The 21247-nt window shown below is 44.7% G+C and overlaps 1 long non-coding RNA gene across 2 annotated transcripts in view; it reads right to left on the reverse strand.

Annotated features, from left to right (window-relative positions):
• The window catches only part of LOC108587996 (uncharacterized), a 199971-nt gene that overhangs the window by 134683 nt on the left and 44041 nt on the right, over nt 1–21247 (reverse strand). Inside the window, exon 1 of one of the 2 annotated variants that reach the window (XR_001906798.4) lies at nt 13030–13151. The exons of the other annotated variant lie outside the window; for it this stretch is intronic. This is a non-coding gene — a long non-coding RNA (uncharacterized LOC108587996). Of the gene's footprint in view, nt 1–13029; nt 13152–21247 lie in introns of those variants that run through there. 2 annotated transcript variants of the gene reach the window in all.

The raw sequence follows: 21247 nt of genomic DNA on the forward strand, positions 1-21247 counted from the left end.
GTGGCAGAAGAAGTAGGTCAGACACCGTAAGTGTTACAGTCTCTTAATTATTAATGATGTCCATTAGCATACTAGAATTTCTGAAAAGTTTTTAGGAAATTATGATTAAGAAATTATCATAATATATTGTATAATACATACACTTAATATATAATATGTAATTAAAATATATAATAAAATGATTAAGAAATAATAGTTAAGACATTAAACTTCAAATCGACATTTCACAAATATATTTGCCACTGATTACTGTCCTGCACAACTAGTAAGTATTCCCTCTTACTTCAGAAAACACTGATATAAGCCAAAGCCTTCATTTTATAAATTATGCTCCTGAGGTCCAGATAGGTCCAGTGGCTGTGCCAGGCCACACAGCACCTGTGGTGGAATGGATCCAAATCCAGGTGTGGAGGTAAAATCAGTTTGAGGACTACATGTCTTTTACATAGGTGTTTTTAAGGTAGATTAGCTGGAAAACATTAGAAATATTGACGTCCTGTGTTAATAGGGATCGTAGTATCATCTACTTCTCAGTGTTGTTATGAGGATGAAATAAGATAACGTGTAAAAGCATTCTCTTTGACTTATAAGTCACACAAATATGCTATTGAGTACAACTCAAATCTCCAGGTTCCCTGTCCAGTGCTCCCTGCCCTACACTGTCCTGGCTCTCAACCTCTCTCATCCCGTTGGTCATTTAATTATTTTGCTACCTTTTAGTCATTTGACCATTTCAGGTCTGTCTGCCTATATCACCATCAAGACTAGCTGAGCACGATGGCTCACACCTGTAATCCCAGCACTTTGGGAGGCCAAGGCAGGTGGATCACCTGAGGTCAGGGGTTTAAGACCAGCCAGGCCAATACGGCAAAACCCCATCTCTACTAAAAATATGAAAGTTAGCCAGGTGTGGTGGTACATGCCTGTGATCCCAGCTACTTGGGAGGCTAAGGCAGGAGAATCACCTGAAGGAGACAGAGGTGGCAGTGAGCCAAAGCTGTATCACTGCACTCCAGCATGAGCAAGGGAGCAAGACTCCATCTCAAAAACAAACAAACAAACAAACAAAAAAAACTAAGTTCTTTCAAGACAGTAATACATCTTCTACAGCTACTATTTCTTCACAGCAGCAAGCGCAATATTGAATATATAGTAAGAATTTGAAAAACACTCAATAAATTAAATTTTCCTTTAAAGCCAACTGAAAAATAGTATTCAGTATAAAGTAAAAAAAAAAAATTTCAGAAAGCTACTAATTTCTTGGTCTCTACAGGAATACTCAGAAAGAACTGAAGACAATTCAGTGCCCTAAAAGTATACTATCTATTGAAAAATTGTGAGATCTCTAAATTTGGAAAGGACAGCTTTATTTCTGAGAAGGGTTGCAACCTACAAGCTGGGAAGCAGAGCCACTGGCTGAGATTGAGAAGGGGAGAATGGAACTGGAGATTTATGCTAAACAGGCTGGCTAAACATACCTAAAGGGGGTTACATACATGCGTGATAAGCAAATTTACATGTTACATACATCCCATGTTCACATGGGGTGGAGAATTAACATTCAAAAGCAGTAAAATTAGGCTCTATACATTAAAAGGTGACGCTTAGGACACAAAAGCACTGTATGTGCAGCCTCCGTAAAGCAGTCCAAAGCAGTTCATGGCCAGTGGTCATTCGTAAGGAAAGAATGCTTTGTGAAACTCGTTCCTCGCCATGTCTAAACCACGAAAAGGGATGGGAGTTGGGCCACAGCGTCAGGTAATGTGCCGAATTCTGTGGAGGAATGAGTCTTCTTTCTTTTCCAGGGCTGGTTTCTATTTAACTCTTAGGGAATTAAAAAAAAAAAAAAAAAAAGTACAGCAAAGGAACGGGTGTGCTGAGGTGTGACCGACCTGCCATCCTGTGACTTCCCGGAAATTTAGTTTTTCAAGTTTTTCTGGAGTCTCCTTGGCCAAGAGGGGTCTGTTCAGTCAGTCATGGGGGCACTTAGGATTTTATTCTAATTTAACAATATTCATGCAGAGGGACTTTCAAAGAAAATGAGATAGATAATTTAAAAGTTTGACCTGTGGAAGGAAGGTTTAGGAATTGAGTTTTTTTAGTTCTCATTATGAAAAATTCTAATTGTGTTTTATAATGACAAGTCCTTGCAAAGTTGCCTTTCTATGTACAGCTTTAAAACACTTTAAACAAATGCACATGGGTACATATTTGTTCCATTTAAACAAATATACATGATCACAAATATGTTCCATTACTAGTGCTGGGCCACGGGGACTCTATAGCCTCACAAGGATTAATACCTTTACAAAGAGGCAAGTTCAGTCCCTTTTGCCTCTCTGCTTTTGGCCTTCCATGAGACTACACATCAAGAAGCCCTCGCCAGATCCCTGAACCTTGGACTGTTCAGCCTCAAGAATGGTAAGAAAATTAATTTCTGATGATTATAAGTTACCCAGGCCCAGGTTTTCTGCTATAATAGCACAAAATGTCCTATAATGGTCCACGGTGTCAAAACTTGTTTTATAATAATATGAAGGTAACATTTGCCTTTTTCACTCTTTTTCTCGGGAGGATGCAGTAATGTTCCAGAGACCACATGATATTTGAGGTTATTACTCTGGTACCTTAAAAAATGTATGTTTTGTTCTGTTGAGTTTTTTAGAATGTTTCAAGGTCACAGGTTTAGGATATGAACAAATCTGTTTTCTGAGATTAACGCTTTTTTCCTCAGGACTTCAACTGAACTTTTCCCAGATACTTTTGGCCATATCTGCTATAATCTCTAATTATTGTCTAATAAATCATTATTTTGAAATTCCAAAGTTGCCCTATGCTCATGTGAACTAAGGAAAATATATTCTGTTGTCCTTCCCTATTTTAATTCATCACTTTTAATTTCAAATAAAGTAAATACCATGTACACAACCTACCCTACCACCTCCTCCACCCGAAAAAATCCTGGGGTCCTCGATCACCTTTAAAAGCATCTACAGGTCCTGAAACCAAAAGGTTTTAAAACTGCTGTTATAGATACATTTTATGCTTAGTCCTTGGTAGCCTTTAATTCTCTCAAAAAAAAAAAAAAAAAAAAAAAAGTACCTCTTACAATGAAACAAATCTTAGCTTTAAGACCATCTGCTCTTCTAGGGGCTTTAAGAGTTTATCTTGCATGGCAAAGACCAAGAATTTGATTCTGTTTTCAGCATTTCACTTTCCCTAGTGATCCCTTTTTAATAGTAAAGGGACTGAGGGAATAAACTGACTTGGAGAGAATTAAAAATCATTGTTTAACAGTTCAAAATATTATCCTTACACATCAGCAAATCACACTGTGATGGAAAGAGGTTACTTGACCAGGACCCACAGTTCAGAACACGGAAGGTCTGCCTTGTCACTCTCAGCATTTTGAAATGGTCAAAAGATATATGAATAGAGAATATAGCCTGACAAATGGACACTTCTAACTGGAAACTTAGCTTCAAAGCTCCGTAAAGAACCCTAGCCCTGGTAAGCTAAGTTAGGACATATGCTGCCTGACTGCTACAAGGATTCCTTGATTACAAGAGACCAACTACTTAAACCCATTCTCTATAGAGGCAAATAAGTATGAGGACCCCCACTTTGTGACCCACATATCTCAGTGGTAGAGAAGCTGAAAGTCTTCTGAGATGGCTACATTTCTGATACATACTCTTCATTACTTCTAAATTTAAAAAAAAATTCCAAGATAAAGATAATTTTAAGAAAAAGAAAGGAGTTGGAGCGTAAGGGGGAGCATCATTTGCTGGAGTAAAGTTTATGTTGCTCCAATTAATATTCCTTTCCGCAGTAATCCTGCCCAACATTAATACTGGGGTATCCCAGCCTTAGCAGCACTCCAATGCTCTACCATTGTGGTGGTGGTGGAGGTGCTTTCTCTCTCTAGGTCAAGACGCTAGCAAAGTCCTCCATGCACTCCTAGACAGTAGCCAACTCAGCCTACTCAGTCCCCAAGACAGTAAGTGCCCAGTGTGCCAGGATCTCAGCACCTCCTAATAGCAGATGGAATCTGGAATCAGCCAGCAAGCCTATTAGTAACATGGCCCAGGAGGACTCTAAGAACCCTACTGGATCTTGCTTTAACCAATCAGCCAATCCAAATGAGCTTCAATGAGACCAGCCTCCTGGCAGTGAATCATGCCAGTGCCAAGAGACATTCTGAAAGACTTTCTCAACGAAGTGAGACCAGTCAGTCCTCACAATTCCACTGCCATTTGAACACTGTCATTTGAAAGACTGGGATAGCCTTAGAATAACCTAAAATTAAGTCAGCCTCCTTAGTCCAGGCCACATTTGCTCTTGGTTAATCCCCTTCCCCTGCCAGCCCACCATTTTTGTCCCTAAATTGCTTACTGCACAAGTGCATGTGATCTAGTCTATTGCCTCCTCATATGCACTCAGGCTCCAGTGTTCCCCAGTCCTTGATCCTTGCCCAGTGGAGAAACCTCACTGCAGTCACTGTTGTTTCTTCTCTTGGCACCAATGACTGCCTTAGCCCCCCAGCATCAGCAGCGGGCTACAGCATAACCTCCGTCACACCTGCCACACATGACAAGAGCCACAAAAGCCCTAGCAACCAGACTCAACCTGTGTAGACATACAGAGACTCTGGCTCCCCACCCCATCTAACTTCCAGACTCAGATGTAACGCTGCACCACTGGGCATGAGTCTGCCTCCCCAGAAGTCAGTTGAGAAGGATAGTCAACAAAACACACAGGGATGAACCCTCAACAAGAGGCAGGATTTGGAGAGGATCCAGTCAATGAGTTTCCCTCCTTTACCCTCTAACGAAAAATGTTCTGAGACACAGTACTAGAGATAGCCTGTGCAAAGGGGGCCATAGAGCTAAGTAGCCTGCTTCCTTTCCTCTTTTCCTGCCTCACCTCCCTATTTCCCTTGCTCTTACAGCCCTGAAATTGCACCCCTCTGTGTCCACTTCCCAAATAAGGCATTACTGTATAAGCTTTGCTTCCAGTTGTGTTTTCTGGGAAGTCTACGTTAAGATATTAGAATCATGATCTAATTTAGACATGAATAGGTTTCAATCAATTGTTCTTCTCAAGGGATAGATACAAGATGATATTGCTGGGAAGGCGTCTGAAGCCACAGTCGGTGTGCCTAGAGCAAGAGGAGGTCAAAGAACAAATAGAAGTCTTGGAACAGTGTTACCTGCCTGGCAGCTGTTGGTCTGGTCTCTTGTAATGCAAATACACTAGGACTCCTCTTACTTCCATTTTTCAATCCCGTACTGTGCCTGGCCTGTGACTGCTCTTCTGCCTCTCTTGACTCATGCAGCCTGTCTCACTTTTACTGGCTCTTGCCGTCTCCAGATTTGCTTTGCACCTGTGCTCTATCTCGCCCAGATTGACTTTCTCCAGCTTCTGGCTTCTCTTTCTCACCTGTGGCCCCCCGTGGACAGGCATGGGACAACCCTAGCCCACTCCAGCTGCTCAGCCAGCCAGCTCCATACGTCTCAGTGTGTGGCCATAATATCTTGTGTCCTTGAGTAGAAAAGAAATCTCTAGCCTGCTTCATCATGTGGGGGAATTTTAATGAGATGATATTATAGGGAATGAAACTACTCCCCTATTCACATATTAGTTTCATACTGCAATAGGAGTGCCAGGTTAGAGAAACTAAACCCTTAAAGTAATGCCGACTGGATAATATCTTCTGGGTTAACACTTTGTCAGTACACAGAAACTAGTTGGAAGGGAGAAGAGACTCGGCTTTGTGAATCAATTGACTTCCTGTAACATCTGTGCCTACATAGTTCTTCACCAAAAACTTACCGAGCAGGCACATTTTAAATGACATGCAAAAATTGTTTCATTGGTTTCATGTTAATCGGCTAAAGACAACAGTATATTTGAGGAACAAATTATTAACTAGAAATTGATCTGACTTGAAATATTAGAATTGGGGGAAAGTTTTTTTTTAAGGGTACAGGAAGTGAGGCAGAGAAGACTGAAGTATAGTGACCACTGATGGTCACACAACCACCAAGTGACCAAACATGGCCTTGACCCAGGTCTCATGTCTCCCAGGGTAGAGGGTGGGGTTGGTGAAGCAAAGGCAGGTTCTTTTTTTTTGGTCAAAGGACGTTTGTTGTTGTCCGTGGTCTTCCGGGCCACCTCAGCCTATGATGCTTGTCTGTCAGCCTCCAAACATGGGATGTGAAAATGGATTTGTTCAAGTGGATTCCAAGCCTTGGCACCTTTTTAAATGAGCAAGTGACACAGTGCCAGGCAAGACGCAACCTCCGCAAATGAATTAATTAGACTTTCAAAAAGAGCAAGCAGGCTTGCAGTGGTGTTTTATTACACAGTTTTCTAAGTGGTAATTGAAAAAGCAGCACTTGATTTTAAATTCCCTCCCTGAGGTGTTAATTGTAGCAGGAAGGGACTGGAGAGAGGAAGAACCCTCTGTAAAGTGAATCACTTCCTCGCTCAGGACTTGTAGGGTACAGAGCCTTTCATGCTTGCTTTGGGAAACTGAAGGAGAAGAGCAGGTCACAGGTATCAAGCTGGCCTTGGGAGCTCCAGCCAATGCTGTAATAGGAAAATTTTAAACATGCTCCTATGGTGATCTGCTTCCAAACTACTATAGATCAGAAGGTTCATATGAATAGATTTTTTTTTTGTTTTTGAGACAGTGTCTCACCGTTACCCAGGCTGGAGTGCAGTGGCACAATATCGGCTCACTGCAAACTCCACCTCCCAGGTTCAAGCAATTCTCCTGCTTCAGTCTCCCAAGTAGGTGGGATTACAGGCAATCGCCACCATGGCCGGGTAATTTTCATATTTTTAGTAGAGATGGGGTTTCACCACATTCATCAGACTGGTCTCAAATGCCTGACCTTGTGATCCACCCACCTCAGTCTCCCAAGCTGCTGGGATTACAGACATGAGCCCCTGCATCTGGCAAATATGAATCAATTGTTGAAAAGCACTGCACTTGACCCTGCCATTGCCTTCTGGGTAGCTTGCCACCTTTCTTCCAATTCTCTCCCTTCTCCCTTTCCTTCCTTCAAGAAAACCTAGTCTTTGGGCTACTATTCAACTCAGTGCCCTTCAAGCTCCTTAAGATTTGATGAGCAGCTACAAATTAGGAGTCATTTAAGAACTACAGCAGTGGATAGGGTAGTCTGTCCCCCTAGAAGATATAATAAGCGGAAGACAGGCATGTGCCATGAGTCTGAGCAGATTCACGGTCCCCGTGGTGTCAGAAATGAGAAGATGCTGTGTCAGTGATAAACCAGGGAAGCTGAAGGACTCGTGCATGGCGATTTTGGCCCACCCAGAGTTAGGATCAGAGTTGAAAGGTAAGAAGAAACCGTCTAATCAAATCCCTTCACTAATGCTGGCCAGATACAGTGGCTCACTCCTGTAATCCCAGCACTTTGGGAGGCTGAGACAGACAGACCACCTTAGGTTAGGACTTCGAGACCAACCTGGCCAACATGGCAAAATCCTGTCTTACTAAAACTACAAAAGACAGACAGTCATGGTGGCTGGTACCTGTAATCCCAGCTACTCAGGGGGTGAGGCATGAGAATCGCTGGAACCCAGGAGACACAAGTTGCAGTCAGCTGAGATTTCGTGCCACTGCACTCAGCCTGGGCAGCACAGTGAGACTCCATCTCAACAACAACAACAAAATGAATTTCTTCACTTTGCTAATGCTCTAGTGTCCCTGGACACCTGGGATATCAAATATGTAAGATCAGTAGGAGCATAGGTCCTGGTGCTAGGTGACACTGTGAGTCATGGCTCTACCATGTGACCCTGGGCAAATTACTTATCCCTTTTCAATGTCCCAGGATCCTCATCTGTAAAATGGGAATGAGAATACCCACCACTTAGGTTTTTCATGAGAATGGAATAAACGTATATATGTAAAGTGCTTATAACCAAGCCTGGCACATGGGAAATGCTATCTCTATTCAAACCAGCTGAAGGACTGGTAGAGCCTCACAGAGGAGAGGGATGAGGGAGAGAGACTCACAGGAGCTTGTAAGGGGTGGTGGAAGACTTCAGGAGACACATCATAGGACCATTCAGGTATACAGCAGAATAGGCACACACATGTGACCCTGACAATAAGCCCACTCACCACCCAACCTCACTTTTGTAAAAGGGAAAAAGAAGTGGAGAGAAAGAAGTCAGGATCAAATGAGAATTTATACCAAATGCACAGAGAAAAAAATCTGGCAATGATCATTTATCTCAAAGTAGGTAAGTTTTGTTTTTGTTTGCTATGGACACTAGAGCTTAAGAGCTAAGTCCGGCTCGGTTGCAGAGAAAAAGGCTCTATTTTGCACAACGAGTTGATGGCTGAAATTCACACCCAAGAATCAGATCAACGAAATTGCTCCATTCCTTGCTCACTACATTTCTGCTTTCCATTTCTGTAGCTGCTTCCTCTGGTCATTGATGTGTCAGCTCCCGCTGTGCCTCAGCCCTGCTGCTCCCCGGAAGCCCCACCTGCCTTGCCAATCACAAAATGTCCCCAGCACCCCCTCACCCAGCCTGGGTTGGCAGTGGCCCCACAGGACACATGGGAAAAATGATCTTTAAGTCTCAGATGTCTCATGAATAAAGTGGGTGGGATGGTGCCAAACCTGATTGAAAAGTGGGGAATCAGCTGACCTTTACCAGGGATTAGAGCATGACCAGCTGTGTAGGGGTTTGGTGATACATTAAGGCAGTAATGCATGTATGGTACCAGCAGTAACATTATTTTAAATAATAAAATAGGTGCTCAGGAAACAAATAATTATGTTGTAATTATTATTTTGTTCCTCTGGTTCTAAGATCTCTAATGTTGCAAAATACATATATGCATGGAAATGAATGTAGAGTTGTACTTAACAAAGCTGGGTCAGATGGGGGCAGCTAGAAAGTTAGCTAAACTTAACAGCCTGGAAGACCAGGCATGGTGACTCATGCCTGTAATTCCAGTGTTTTAGGGGTCTGAGGAGGACAGGATTGCTTAAGCCCAGGAGTTTGAGGCTGCAGTAAGCCGTAATCGTGCCACTGCACTCTGGCCTGAGCAACAGAGCAAGACTCTAAGAATAAAGATAAAGCAAAAAGACTGCCTGCATGAACTTTCAAAAATTCCCATTGTCCAGGGTGCTCCACAGCAATTACACCAGAATTTCTAGGGATAGGTTCCAAATATGAGTAATTTTTTAAACCCCCGGGTAACTCCAATGTGCTGACAAGGTTAGGACCTAGCACTGCAGTTTAGAGTCTTGCTTCTCAAAATGTGATCTTGGACAAGCAGCATCAGCCAGCCACCCATGGGAGGGTGTTCGTTAGAAATGTGAAATCTAATTTACATTCTCACCAACTACCTACTGGGTACTACGCTCACTGCCTGGGTGACGGATCCGTATCCCAAACCTAAGCATCACACAATATACCCATGTAACAAATCTGCACTTGTATCCCGCCCTCGTATCTAAAATAAAAGTTGAAATTTTGTAACAAATAAATAAGAAATGGAAAAATCTCGGGTGTCAACCCAACTCTACTAAACCAGATCTGCATGGGAACAAGTTCCCATCCTCCTAGGTTTTGCACAAGGACTAAATGAGCCTATGCATGTCAAGGACTGTTGCAGATAAGCCCCTGCTGGGACATGGGAGCTGTACTCTCTCTGGCTGTCTAAGCTTTGGCGATCCCTGGTCCTTGGTTTCCTCTCCAGTAAAGCAGGACATTGGGCTAGATGATTTCAGCCCTGGCATCTGATCAGTCTGTGGCCGTCTGCCCAAAGCAGCCCCCGATAAGCCATGGTCCCTACCCCGCCCCCACCACAGCCCTGGCCGGGATCCCCAGGGTGTCCTGCTGAGGAGTCCAACCCAGGAGCGACTGAATCTGGCAAGAGCTAAAAATTAATTTCCTTCAAATCAATAATTTGCAATTAAGCACAGAAGACACTAAAGCCAAGGGGGGCCAGCTTCTGGAGAGAGGACAGCTGAGCACTTCAAGCCTTTAGAACTGAAAAGGGGGGAAGCCCAACCAGTTCCAAGCAAACAAATGAACATTCGCTTCCATTGTTCGTGAAGAAGCAAGCAGAGGGACTTAAGTGGTACTTGAAGAGTGGGGGAAAAACAAATCAAGGGATTATATCAGCAGGACTCAAAGCCAGGAGCTGATTTACTCTCAGCAGCCCTCCTTGCTCACACACTTCCCACGGCTCGGCGCCCCCACCCCACCACGCTGGGGCCCTCTGAAGCCTTTACAACAGTGCTGCGCAGTTCGCTGGCTTCAGGCAGCACCCAGCTCATAAAAGAATTGGAAGCCTGCCTGGGTCCCTGCCCCATCCTCAGCAGCAAGTGTCAGACCAGCCTGGGTGAGCGCCAGGCGGGCAGTGCCAATGGGGAGTGCAGACATAACAGAAGCAGAAGCTCGATGGAGCTGGGATGGTAAGACAGTTGATGCTCCACAGTGATCGCTGCAATCTGGGGCCCAGAGCCATCCCATAGGTCTCCAGAGATGTGTGGGGTATGCAGACATTCTTGAAACAAAATGTAAATGTGTTTAATTTTAGAGGTAAATGGATACCATGCAGCCCTGGCGGGTGGAAGAGGCAAAAATAGAGTATAAAGAACCACAGCTCTGAAAAGACAGGAGATTGATTGCAGAGAGACTGTGAAACCAAATGCTGGTTTTCTGAGTCTCCACAAACCACAGAAGAACAAGGAAGGGAATGCCATGTTTTCTCCCCTAAGAATTAAAAGATGACTTGCCTGAGTCCTTAATAGGTCAAAGCTAAACTCCTTGCCAGAAAGGACAGGGCAGGGAATGATACCTATTGAAGACCTACTATGTGCTGGGGTCTAGGGGCTTTACAATAGCATCTCATCTAGTCCTTACAGTCCCACCTGGAGGTAGATTTCAGTATGGCCTTCATTTTACCTGGGAGGAAATTGCCCAGGATTGGTGGCTCAAATCGGAAATAGAAATTGAGCTCCACTCTACGGAAAACACTCATCTAGTGGGCGAGTAGGAAAAGCACAGTTCCCAATACTAAAAGGTAACATCATCCAGCAAGGGCCACAAAAGTAGAGCTGAAAAGAATAGTGGCCTAAGTGTGAAAAGGGAGAGATCAGCCAGGATTTGACAGCACAGAAAGCACAGTGCACGTTAGGGTTGAGGGCACCTTGGAAGAAAACATGGTTTGAAGGGTGAAGGGGAGAAGAAATGTGCCAAGTGAAGGTAGCAGCTGGAACAAAGCCAAGGAACTAAGGGCAAACTGGATCTGATAGTATGAAGGCCATTCTTGAAGCATTTTTCTGAGGATACTGTTATAACCTGGAATAAAAGGAATTGGTGCTATAATGCTGTTGTCCAAATTTTTCGATTCTGACAGGAATTCTAAACATAGGATATCATAAGGAAATATAACTATTTAGTCATTTGACAAGTATTTGCTTGTCTTGTGCCAAGACACTAGGGCACACAGCTGCTGGCTTGGTACTTTGCTAAGAGCTCAACCTCCTGCAGAAAACATGGGAGCACGTTCCAGTCTCCTAACAGGTGATGCAGAACTCTAGGCTGAGACTCTTACCCAACTATAACTATGTCAGATCCTGGCATGCTGTACTGTCCTGTTCTCCTAAATGTAGAGCTAGGCTCCGGGGAAGGTTCCAGGAAACTCATTCTAGTCCACTGGAGTTACTTCTGTGAGAACCCCTGGAGAAGAGCCAGATGTGTCAGCAGTCAACTTTACATACTGGCCAAACCCAAGTCGGTGTCCAAAGAAAAGCAGCAAGAGACACCAGGAAGAACCTGAAGAGAAGTTCTGTGACTCTGTTCTCTGCGTGGTGTAGGGAGGAGGCTGACTGAGACTTCGCTCTTGTCTTGCCACTACTTCCTCCAGCCTCTGGAGCAAGACATTCCATCTTGAAGGAGGAAAAATTCTGGTCTACAATGTTTAAATTTCGGAACATTGTATCGGATGGAGCATTGTTTTAATGGGTGCAGCACTTAATGGAACAAAAGGTCCCAGGGCACAGGAATGCGGCATCTTAATACAATGTAGCAGTCAGGTGAGGTATCCCAGGTTTAGGGTGCGTTCATCTTTTCTCTTCTCCTCCTACCTCCCTCCTCTATGTCAGAGTGGAAATGATCCCTGAACTGCTCTGAACAGTTCTATTTTCTCTTTTCATATTCTATTTTCTCTCCCCTTTGAATGCTCTCTCTCTCTCTCTCTCTCTCTCTCTCTCTCTCTCTCTCTCTCTCTCTCTCTCTGGTCAAGGACATCCGGGAGGGATAGCATAGGCCAATTCCCCTCTCATCACAGAAGCACTGAACTGTCTCTTCAGGGCTCCTTTTTACTGGGTCTGACTTGTTTTCCTATTGCAGATGTAACATTAAGACTTATATTTGGATGAGGAGAGGAAAATACAAGAGTTCACACTATTTATTTATTTATGTATTTAGAGACAGAGTCTTGCTCTGTCACCGAGGCTGGAGTGACAGTGGTGCCATCTCAGCTCACTGCAACCTCCGTACCAGGGTTCAAGCAATTCTCCTGACTCACCCTCTCTAGTAGCTAGGATTACTGGTGCATGCCACCACACCAAGCTAATTTTTGTATTTTTAGTGGAGACGGGGTTTCACCATGTTGGCCGGGCTGGTCTTGAACTCTTGACCTCCAGTGATCCGCCCATCTTGACTTCCCAATTATTTATTTTTGAGGCTATGTTGCCCTGCCTGGTATAGGGGAAACCGTGGAGGGGACTCATCCCAGTTTCTAGAGTCCTACATTGGGGTAGGGAATGCTGAGTGGTGTCCTCCTCACTGCCATGCTTTGTCTCTCCGTGTAGCTCCCTCCTTTGAGGAAGACCTCACGAGGAGAATTACCTAGACCAAAGCAGAATTCAAGTATTTTGGAGCACCCTAGGCAAATAGAATGGTTACTGCTTCCTAAGCCAAGCCCTCAATAAGACTCAGTGTCTGGGATGCACCACTCACCTGGAATCATCTACTCCCTGGGAATTGAGGAAAATTGGAGGTTCTATGCAAATTCCCTCTTCCCGCTTCTCACCCCCTTCTGCAACTGAAGCACACACACACGTCCACACACACAACGCAGCTCTACACAAATTAGATTGAGACGTTTTCTGGAAAAACAATCCATGGTTCTGTTTCCATGGAAGCAGTCTCAGGTCCCCAGTGGCAGCAAATGGCAGGCAGACGGCAGTGAGGGAGCTCATGGTGCCGCTCTGCGCCCTCTCCTCACCGCCCAGCTGAGCAGAATGCACCGCAGGAAAGTGGGAGGCAGCGTTGAGCTGTACCAGAAAAACCAAGCCTCCAGGGAGACAGTGAACCCCAGCTGTGCCCCCTCTTTTGGGGCAAATGTACATCTGGGCACTCTGGGCATGGCTCCAGCCAATCAGCCAGGCTTATCCTCCCACAGCTTCTCACAAAAGCCTGCTCACTCTGAGCAGATGGCAGTGCCAAGACAGAGCCTCCACCGAGATGGAGGCCACCCATGGGGCTGGCGCTGCAAGAACATTGCTGCTCCATGCAAATGTCCCGTGTCCCACTCCCATCTGTAAGGCATCCTGCTTCCCTCAGCTCCTAAAGTGAGTACCCCAAAGTGCAGTTTGTCTCCTATGAATGGTCCCCAAGATGATGTGAGGTGGGGCATTCATGAATATTCTCTAAAAATTTTAAGTGACATATTTATTGTAATGTGTATTAGAGGGGAAAAAAGGGGGAGCTGGCCATGGTGGCTCATGCCTATAATGCCAGCACTTGAGGAGACCAAGGTGGGAAGACCCTTTGAGGCCAGGAGTTCAAGACCAGTCTGGGCAACACAGGGAGACCCCATCTCTACAAAAAATACTGTTTCTTTAAATGAAAACACTGACCACAATTTCGTCAATAGTATTGCTTAACCTAAGACTAGAGTAGATGTTTAAATAAAGTGAGTCCATTTTGAGGAATTAGGAAGTAAACAATGGGGTAGACATTTCACAGATACAACAGCAAGAGAACATGACAACTGCATGTGCATGAAGACTGGGAAACCTGTGTTAGGAAAAGATGACCAGGTCTAATGTCCTCTTTTAGAACTGCCCAACCTTCCAAGCAAGAGGGAAAAATGCTTGAGGTGACCGGTATGAGGTCACGGCTCTGGAAAGGGGACCCCATCAAACTCTCCTGTGGGGTCAGTGTATTGGCGGCTCCCATTGCCTCCCCTAGTTGGCACCCAATGCCAATGCCCAGCACACTTTGCTGGGGCTCCCAAGAGCTGTGTCCAATAGGATGCTCAGCTTGTTGAATTCTATTTTATACTGACCATGAGCCTACCCTAAATCCATTTTCTGGCAAGCAAGACCAGACAATGCAGAAGGCCCACAGTTGAAAGGCTTCTTTGTCTCCTCACTTAGAACCATGACCTTGGAGCCAGCTCTAAGCAACCAGCAGTGTACTCCTTTCTCCCCAGCCACACCCTGGCTGCTCTCAGCATTTAAGATTCGAATGTGACTTCTTCTAAGAAGGCATCCCCACCCTACCCTGCCCGAACTGCTCTTCCCAAGGTCTCATCACCCCAAAATGTAGTCACAAAAGAAGGAATAAAAACAAACAAGAAGTAGAAGCTTCTAACTCCCTCTTCAAACCCAGCTCTGTATCAGCTCCGGCTGCCGTAACAAAATTCACAGACTGGGTGCGTCAACAACAAGCATTCCTATTCTCAGGGTTCTTAAGGCTGGAAGGCTGAGATCAAGGCACCAGCACGGCTGGGTTTTGCTGAGGGCCCTCTTTCTGGCTTTCAGACAGCAGCCCTCTCTCTATCTTCCCATGGCACCAATTCTCCAAGGCCAAGAATCCCTTCATGAAGGCCCCATCCTTATGACCTCAGGTAACCTAATTATCTCCTAAAGGCCCCGCCTCCAAATGCCACTATGCTGTGGGGTAGGGCTTCAGCATACAAATTTTCAGGCCACATGATTCAGCTTATAGCAACTGCTTTGAAGCTTCAGGAGAAACAGCAAGAACTGGACAATTAAGTCCCCACTGTAAGCTACGGTTGGCCCTCCATATCCATAGATTCCACATGCAAGGATATAACCAACCTCATAAAACAGTGGCCGGGCACGCAGCTGGCTAAGGCCTGTGATCCCAACACTTTGGGAGGCTGAGGTGGGAGAATCACTTGCACCCAGGAGTTCAAGACTAGCTTGGGCAATGTAGTGAGACTCCATCTCCACAAAAAAAAAGAAAGAAAGAAATTAGCTAGGCATGGTAGCATGTGCCTGTAATTCCAGCTACTTGAGAGGCAGAGGCAAAAGGGTGGTTTGAGCTCAGGAGTTTGAGTCTGCAGTGAGTTAGGATTGTACCACTGCACTCCAGTCCAGGTGACAGAGTGAGAGTGACCCTCTCTCTAAAAAACATTAAAAATAAATAAAATACTCAGCCATGCCACCAAGAGTGTGGTGGCTCACGCCTGTAATCCTAGCACTTTGGGAGGCTGGGGCAGGTGGATCACCTGAGGTCAGGAGTTTGAGACCACCCTGGCCAACATGGTGAAACCACATCTCTAGTAAAAATACAAAAATTAGCTGGGCATGGTGGTGCATGCCTGTAATTCCATCTGCTTGGGTGGCTGAGGCAGAACTGCTTGAACTTGGGAGGTAGAGGTTGCAATGAGCAGAGATCATACCACTGCACTCCAGCCTGGGTAGCAGAGCGAAATTCAAGAGAGAGAAAAGAAAGCAAGAAAAAAAGGAAGGAAGGGAAGGAAGGGAGGGAGGGAGAGAGGGAAAATATTCAGTAAAAAACTAAAAACAATAGGACAATAAAAATAAAATAAATAAAAAACAATAACAATTTCTATAGCATTTACATTGTATTAGGTATCATAAGTTATCCACAGATGACAAGGTATACAGGAAGATGTGCATACTACATCATTTTATACAAGGGACTTGAGCATTCACAGATTTAGGCATCCTGGTGGCGGAGCCTGGGACCAATCCCTGGTGGATACAAAGGAACAGCTGTATTACCAGTAACAACAAAAGTAGTGGTAAATGTGACTGAATCTATCTAAACTCAACACAATTCTCTAAGGCAGGTATCATTTTTCCCATTGTATAGAAAACCATTTTAAGACTCAGATAGGCTGCGGGATTTGGCCAAGGAGTGGCAAGGCCAGTGCTCAAACCCCAGTCTATGCGACTCCAAATCTTGTTCTAGTTCATCGCTCGGCCGCCCCCTTTCCTGGTCTTCCTCAGACTCCACGGTGTCCTTCTGTGCCTCTTCAGGCCCCTCCCTACTTCCTCTGCGCATGTAGTCAGAAGGGGTCCCTAGAGAGCCCATCAATCTGAACCCCTGTAAAAGGCCATTTCCTCATAACACACCCTGAACATCTGTAAAAACAATTTCTTCTCAAGCTCACAACTCAACCTCATAATAAAAACTCAACATCCAATAGACCCTTAAGAAAAAAAAAAAAATCCTGATGGCATTTTAACTCCTAGAGGGACTTAGTGATGTTGATTTCCCAGTTACTCTGGGAAGATGCTTGTCTCTTTAGGATAGGGTTATCTATGAGGCACAGGGATTTTTCTTTTTTTCCATTGGGAAGAGTTTGCTGGTGTTCAGTTGTATAAACTAGATCGTGTTGCTGTAACAATCTACAAATATAAGGCATTTTAATTTATTTCTCCCTCAAAGTTGGCTCCAGATTTAGGCAACTTGCCAGGCAGTGAACCTCCCAGTGTTGACATGACATTCCAGCAGCTTCCATCTTACAGCACTTTCTCTTCCAAAAGAGCCCAGGCAGTGGAAGACAGAATATGAAAAACTGCACATTAGCTCATGCACTGTCCAATGCAAGGCCGATGGTCACGCCTAACCCAAGGGCATGGCAATACACAACCCTCCAGGTTCTGGGAGGAAACAGAACCAGAAATACAGGGGAGACATGCTATTTATCTGCCACAGCACTGAGAGGCTCTCCTCTCACCCACAAGTGCAGCGCTGGGCCTCATTGTCAACAGGACTGCTCATCTAACAGTCAACATGAGAGTCTGAGGCCCTTCTTAGCCATTTCTCAGCTATGTGGCATCACGCAAGTTCCTTTCTTTGGCCTCGCTGTTCCTTGGCCTTGCTGAAGCCGAGTTTGCTCATAGACTGAATGAGAAAAATGCCAATTCTGCCAACCTCACAGGGTCATGGTGACGGAAAATTCGAAGCAGGCAATGAACAGGAATGTTTCTCCACAAAGTGTGTTCCTCTAACGTGGTAGTTTTTCAAGTCATCCCTTCCCTTATGTGGAAGGCAAAGAATAAAAACAGAAACACAAAACAAAATCCTAACCAGTTTCAGGCATCCTGAGTTCATATCCTAGCTCCCCCCTCTTAAAGTCACTTGATCTCTGTGAGCCTCAGTTTACCTGTCTCTCAAATGGGTGGCGATGTTCGTCCCACCCATCCCTATATGAGACACTGAATGTGAAAGCACTATGTAGACTGTAAAAATCTCTGCATATGTAGAGAATCTTTATCCTCCCTTCCCTCTTGTACCTGGGATCTTCCCTCTAATCACATTCCATTCCCTTCAACTTTTCAACAAAGTCTCCCACCTTCAAAGGGCCCTTCTTCAGGCTTAACCCCCTTCCTCACACACATGCTGAACTTCCCACCACATCTCTTTACTGACCATCAGACTTCCTGAAAATAAGGCTACACACATGCCTGGCCTCCATTCCTATCTCCCACTGACTCTCCCGACACTTTCTGTTTAGTTTCCACCCTATCTGTGAAGAGTGCCCCTTTAAAAGGCTGCAGAATCTCTCCATTAAGTTTCTGTGAGTCTTACTTTTCCTTGCCCTCTCCTTGCCCTACCTGCAACATTTGACAGCAGGGACCACCATCAACCCCCATCTAATCTGAATCACTGTGCATCCTACCAGCACTCTTCAGGTGCTGCTGGCTGTCTCTGTAACATGTCTCTGTCCTGCTAATTAACTCACTGAAACTTTGCTCATGCCCATCTCGGACTTTCCTCACTACCTCGCTTGCACGTTTCCATGATTCCATTCTTTACAGGCTCTACGCCTGAAACAGCTGTCATCCAACTCCTCTTCTCCATCCTCACTGCTCCTGCCCTGCCCAAGCCCCCACTCATCTCTGCTGTGAACTTACTCTAGTAGCTACCTGACTGGCTGTTCTTCATTCTGCTATAAAATGAGAGTGTAATAATATATAGACCACCAAGGCTTATTGTAAGAGAAAAATTATTCTACGAAATTAAATAAAGTTGTACCACAGGGCACCTGGTACTTATTACATATAGTTCCTTTCCCTCTCCCTGATTAAAATACTATCTAGTTTTCTTTCCAGGATTTGGCTGGTTACAATTCACCTTAAAAAAACCTTTCAAGCTCTGTTTTCTTCAAACTCTTGTCCAAATATGTCTTTCAAGCCTCATATTCAGGGGCTCTCACACCACTTCCTCATGTCTCTATCTAGAAGAACCTAGAAGAGACTATCCAGTGCTCCTCAAACATGCCACCCACCTGTATCTAGATTGCACTCCTTCCTCCACCTGGAATCTATTTCTTCTGTTCTCTGGGGGAAAAAAATTTCTTTTTCTCCCCTCCACATCTCAATGTAAATATTAAATCCTGTACAAAGCTTTCTCCCACCCGAAGCTCCTACCCCCAGGAACAAATGTTTCCTTCTTAGTTCTGTTTTCCTGCACTCGATCCCAATTTCTGTGAAAATGTAGCATTGGTCCCTTCTTGTTAGAGTTACTGTGGGACTTGGAGAGTGAGAATAGAGCCAGCCTACCTCTAGGGAGACAATCCACTAAAATGCATCACAGGAGGTGAGGGGCTCCTGGAAAAGACCAAGGTAAGTAGGTAAGAAGGCCACGTTAAGAGGAGCAGGAGAAAACAGGTCGACAGCTCAGGAGTAAACGGAGTCTTTTCTGCTGGAAGGCTGGGGTCACGGGGGGAAATGAAATGGAAAGTGGAAACGGATTAGTAAGAAAGGACTCTGCCAACTGTGGATGAAGTGGAACTCATCCCTGATTTGTAGTCTGCCTATTAAATGATGTCACATATTGTTTTTGCTGTTAATTAAGGATCTTCTCATAACTAGAGTTTGCCAGTCCCTTCCTGTGGGGAGGGGTTTAGACTGACCACTGCAACGTAGTTCACACTAGATGGACTTTGTGAGCTAATGCTAAGTGAAGCGAGATCCCTCCAGCCAAGGCTCCTGTGAAAGGGCGATATAAGTTGAGACTACTTTAGCCTGCAAGCTCCCATAAACAAACAGCAGCTGAAATGATAAGAGGTTTATCCATCTCACAAAGCAGTATCAGCATAGTAGTCAGTCCAGGGCTGGTGTGTGCCACCGAGGAACCAACCTCTCCCCTATTCCTCTCTGCTAGCCTTAGAGAGGGCTGCCAAGCTCAAGCCCCACACTCACTACAGGTGGGAAGGAGGAAGAAGAGACCTCGCTTCCATGATGTTTCACTGACCACAGTTGCAGCCAGAACACAGTTACCCCAGACTGCTAGGAAAGCTGGAAGGTGTGTTCAGATCTTTCCACACTTTGTTTCACAGGAAAGCAAATGAAGAGTAGACTGGAAGTGAGCTACCTTGTATCACTGCCATGGCTGGCCTGAGACAAATTCTAGGATTGTCTGGCTTTCCCCTATGCTCTGAGCCCCCTGAATACGGGGTACTGGTTTAGTAATCACAAAACAAAATAAGCAACACCAGAGACCCAGTGGGGTATGTATTAACGTTCAGTAAGTATTTGTTACAAGTATTTGTAACATCTCCTTGAGGGAAACTATAGGAATTAGGGCTCTAGAGGTAAAAGTTCATGGCCAACATAAGTCCTGATGAACAATGCTCCTAAAAGCCACTGAGCAAGGCTATGGTGGAATCGCTATTTCAGTGGGGATTTATTTCTATCTAAGTCTACTTCGAAAGAATTAAGATCATATTGCATGATTAAAACAATCTATGAGCCATGCCACGTGGAAGGACAAGTGTCAAAGAGGGGTATGTGTAGCTGCACATTCTGGACATTAAAATAAATGTGATCACGGGAGAAGATGAAAAAAGTCAAATACATACCAAGAAGTCATGTGATGGAGCTTGATGTAGGCATTACAGCTCCTTGATGGACTGTGGCCCAACTGAGGCCAAGCTGCTGAACTCTCCCCATTAAAAGCCTCCAGAGCCACAGGAAGACACTGCGAACACCTGATTCTTTTCCGTGCATCTTCCCATTGGACACATAGTAGCCGGAACAGCTACTATGCAGAAGGCATGTGAATAGGCACTGACACATGTCTCATCTCATCTGATTTCTGAGCCAAGGGATGGACTGGTAAAATTAGTTTTAGTTCTGCAACTGGCCTGCCTGGATATTATACGAGAAACAGGCCTGGAATAAAAATGCAAGAAAGGCTGCCTTGAAAGAACACAACAAAAGATTATCTTGTGATTATGACTTCATAAAGTACTTCATTTTATAAAGTGTCGTATTTTCATTCAGAGTCATATTTGCCCAAATAAGTATTTATTGAGCAGCTTTCTGGTGACTGATGAAAGGGAAAGGAAAAAGTTTTTTCCTGCCATTATCAGCTCAGAGAAGAAAGAAAGAAGAAAGAGAATGAAAAAAGAAGGAAGGAGAAAGAAAAAAGAGAAAGAAAATAGAGCAAGAAAAAAAAAGAAAAGGAAAGAGAGCCAACGGCAGCACAGGGGAATGCGCCATGAAAGCTCAGCGTAGGAGAGGCCGACTCTCTCCCTGCTCTCATCACGGAGGGAGCTTTGTAGCTCACAGAGACATCCAAGCTGCAGACGGCAGTAAGGAGAGGCCACCCTGAGCCAGAGACACAGCAGCAGGCTGTACTTACGCAGTTAGGGGTCAATGTGATCTCCCTGTGCCCCTTTTATGAAGCCTTCTTTTTAAACTTTAAGCTTGAAGGAATTTCTGTCCTTGCAACCAAATGATTCCTGATTACAACAGCTCTGTAGGCATCCCTTGTTTCTTGACAATCAGACATGAAGTCCAGTTCTCTAACAGATCTGTGAACCCTGGATTCACCTGCTTGGTCTGGCCCTTTAACCTTTGTAATTGGTGCTTCCCGTTCTTGTCTCATTTATGTCGCCCCCTGGTGGCCATACAACAGTCTGGTCCTTATGCCGCCATAT

This window comes from Callithrix jacchus, chromosome 13 (assembly GCF_049354715.1).
Source record: "Callithrix jacchus isolate 240 chromosome 13, calJac240_pri, whole genome shotgun sequence".
Lineage (NCBI taxonomy): Eukaryota > Metazoa > Chordata > Mammalia > Primates > Cebidae > Callithrix > Callithrix jacchus.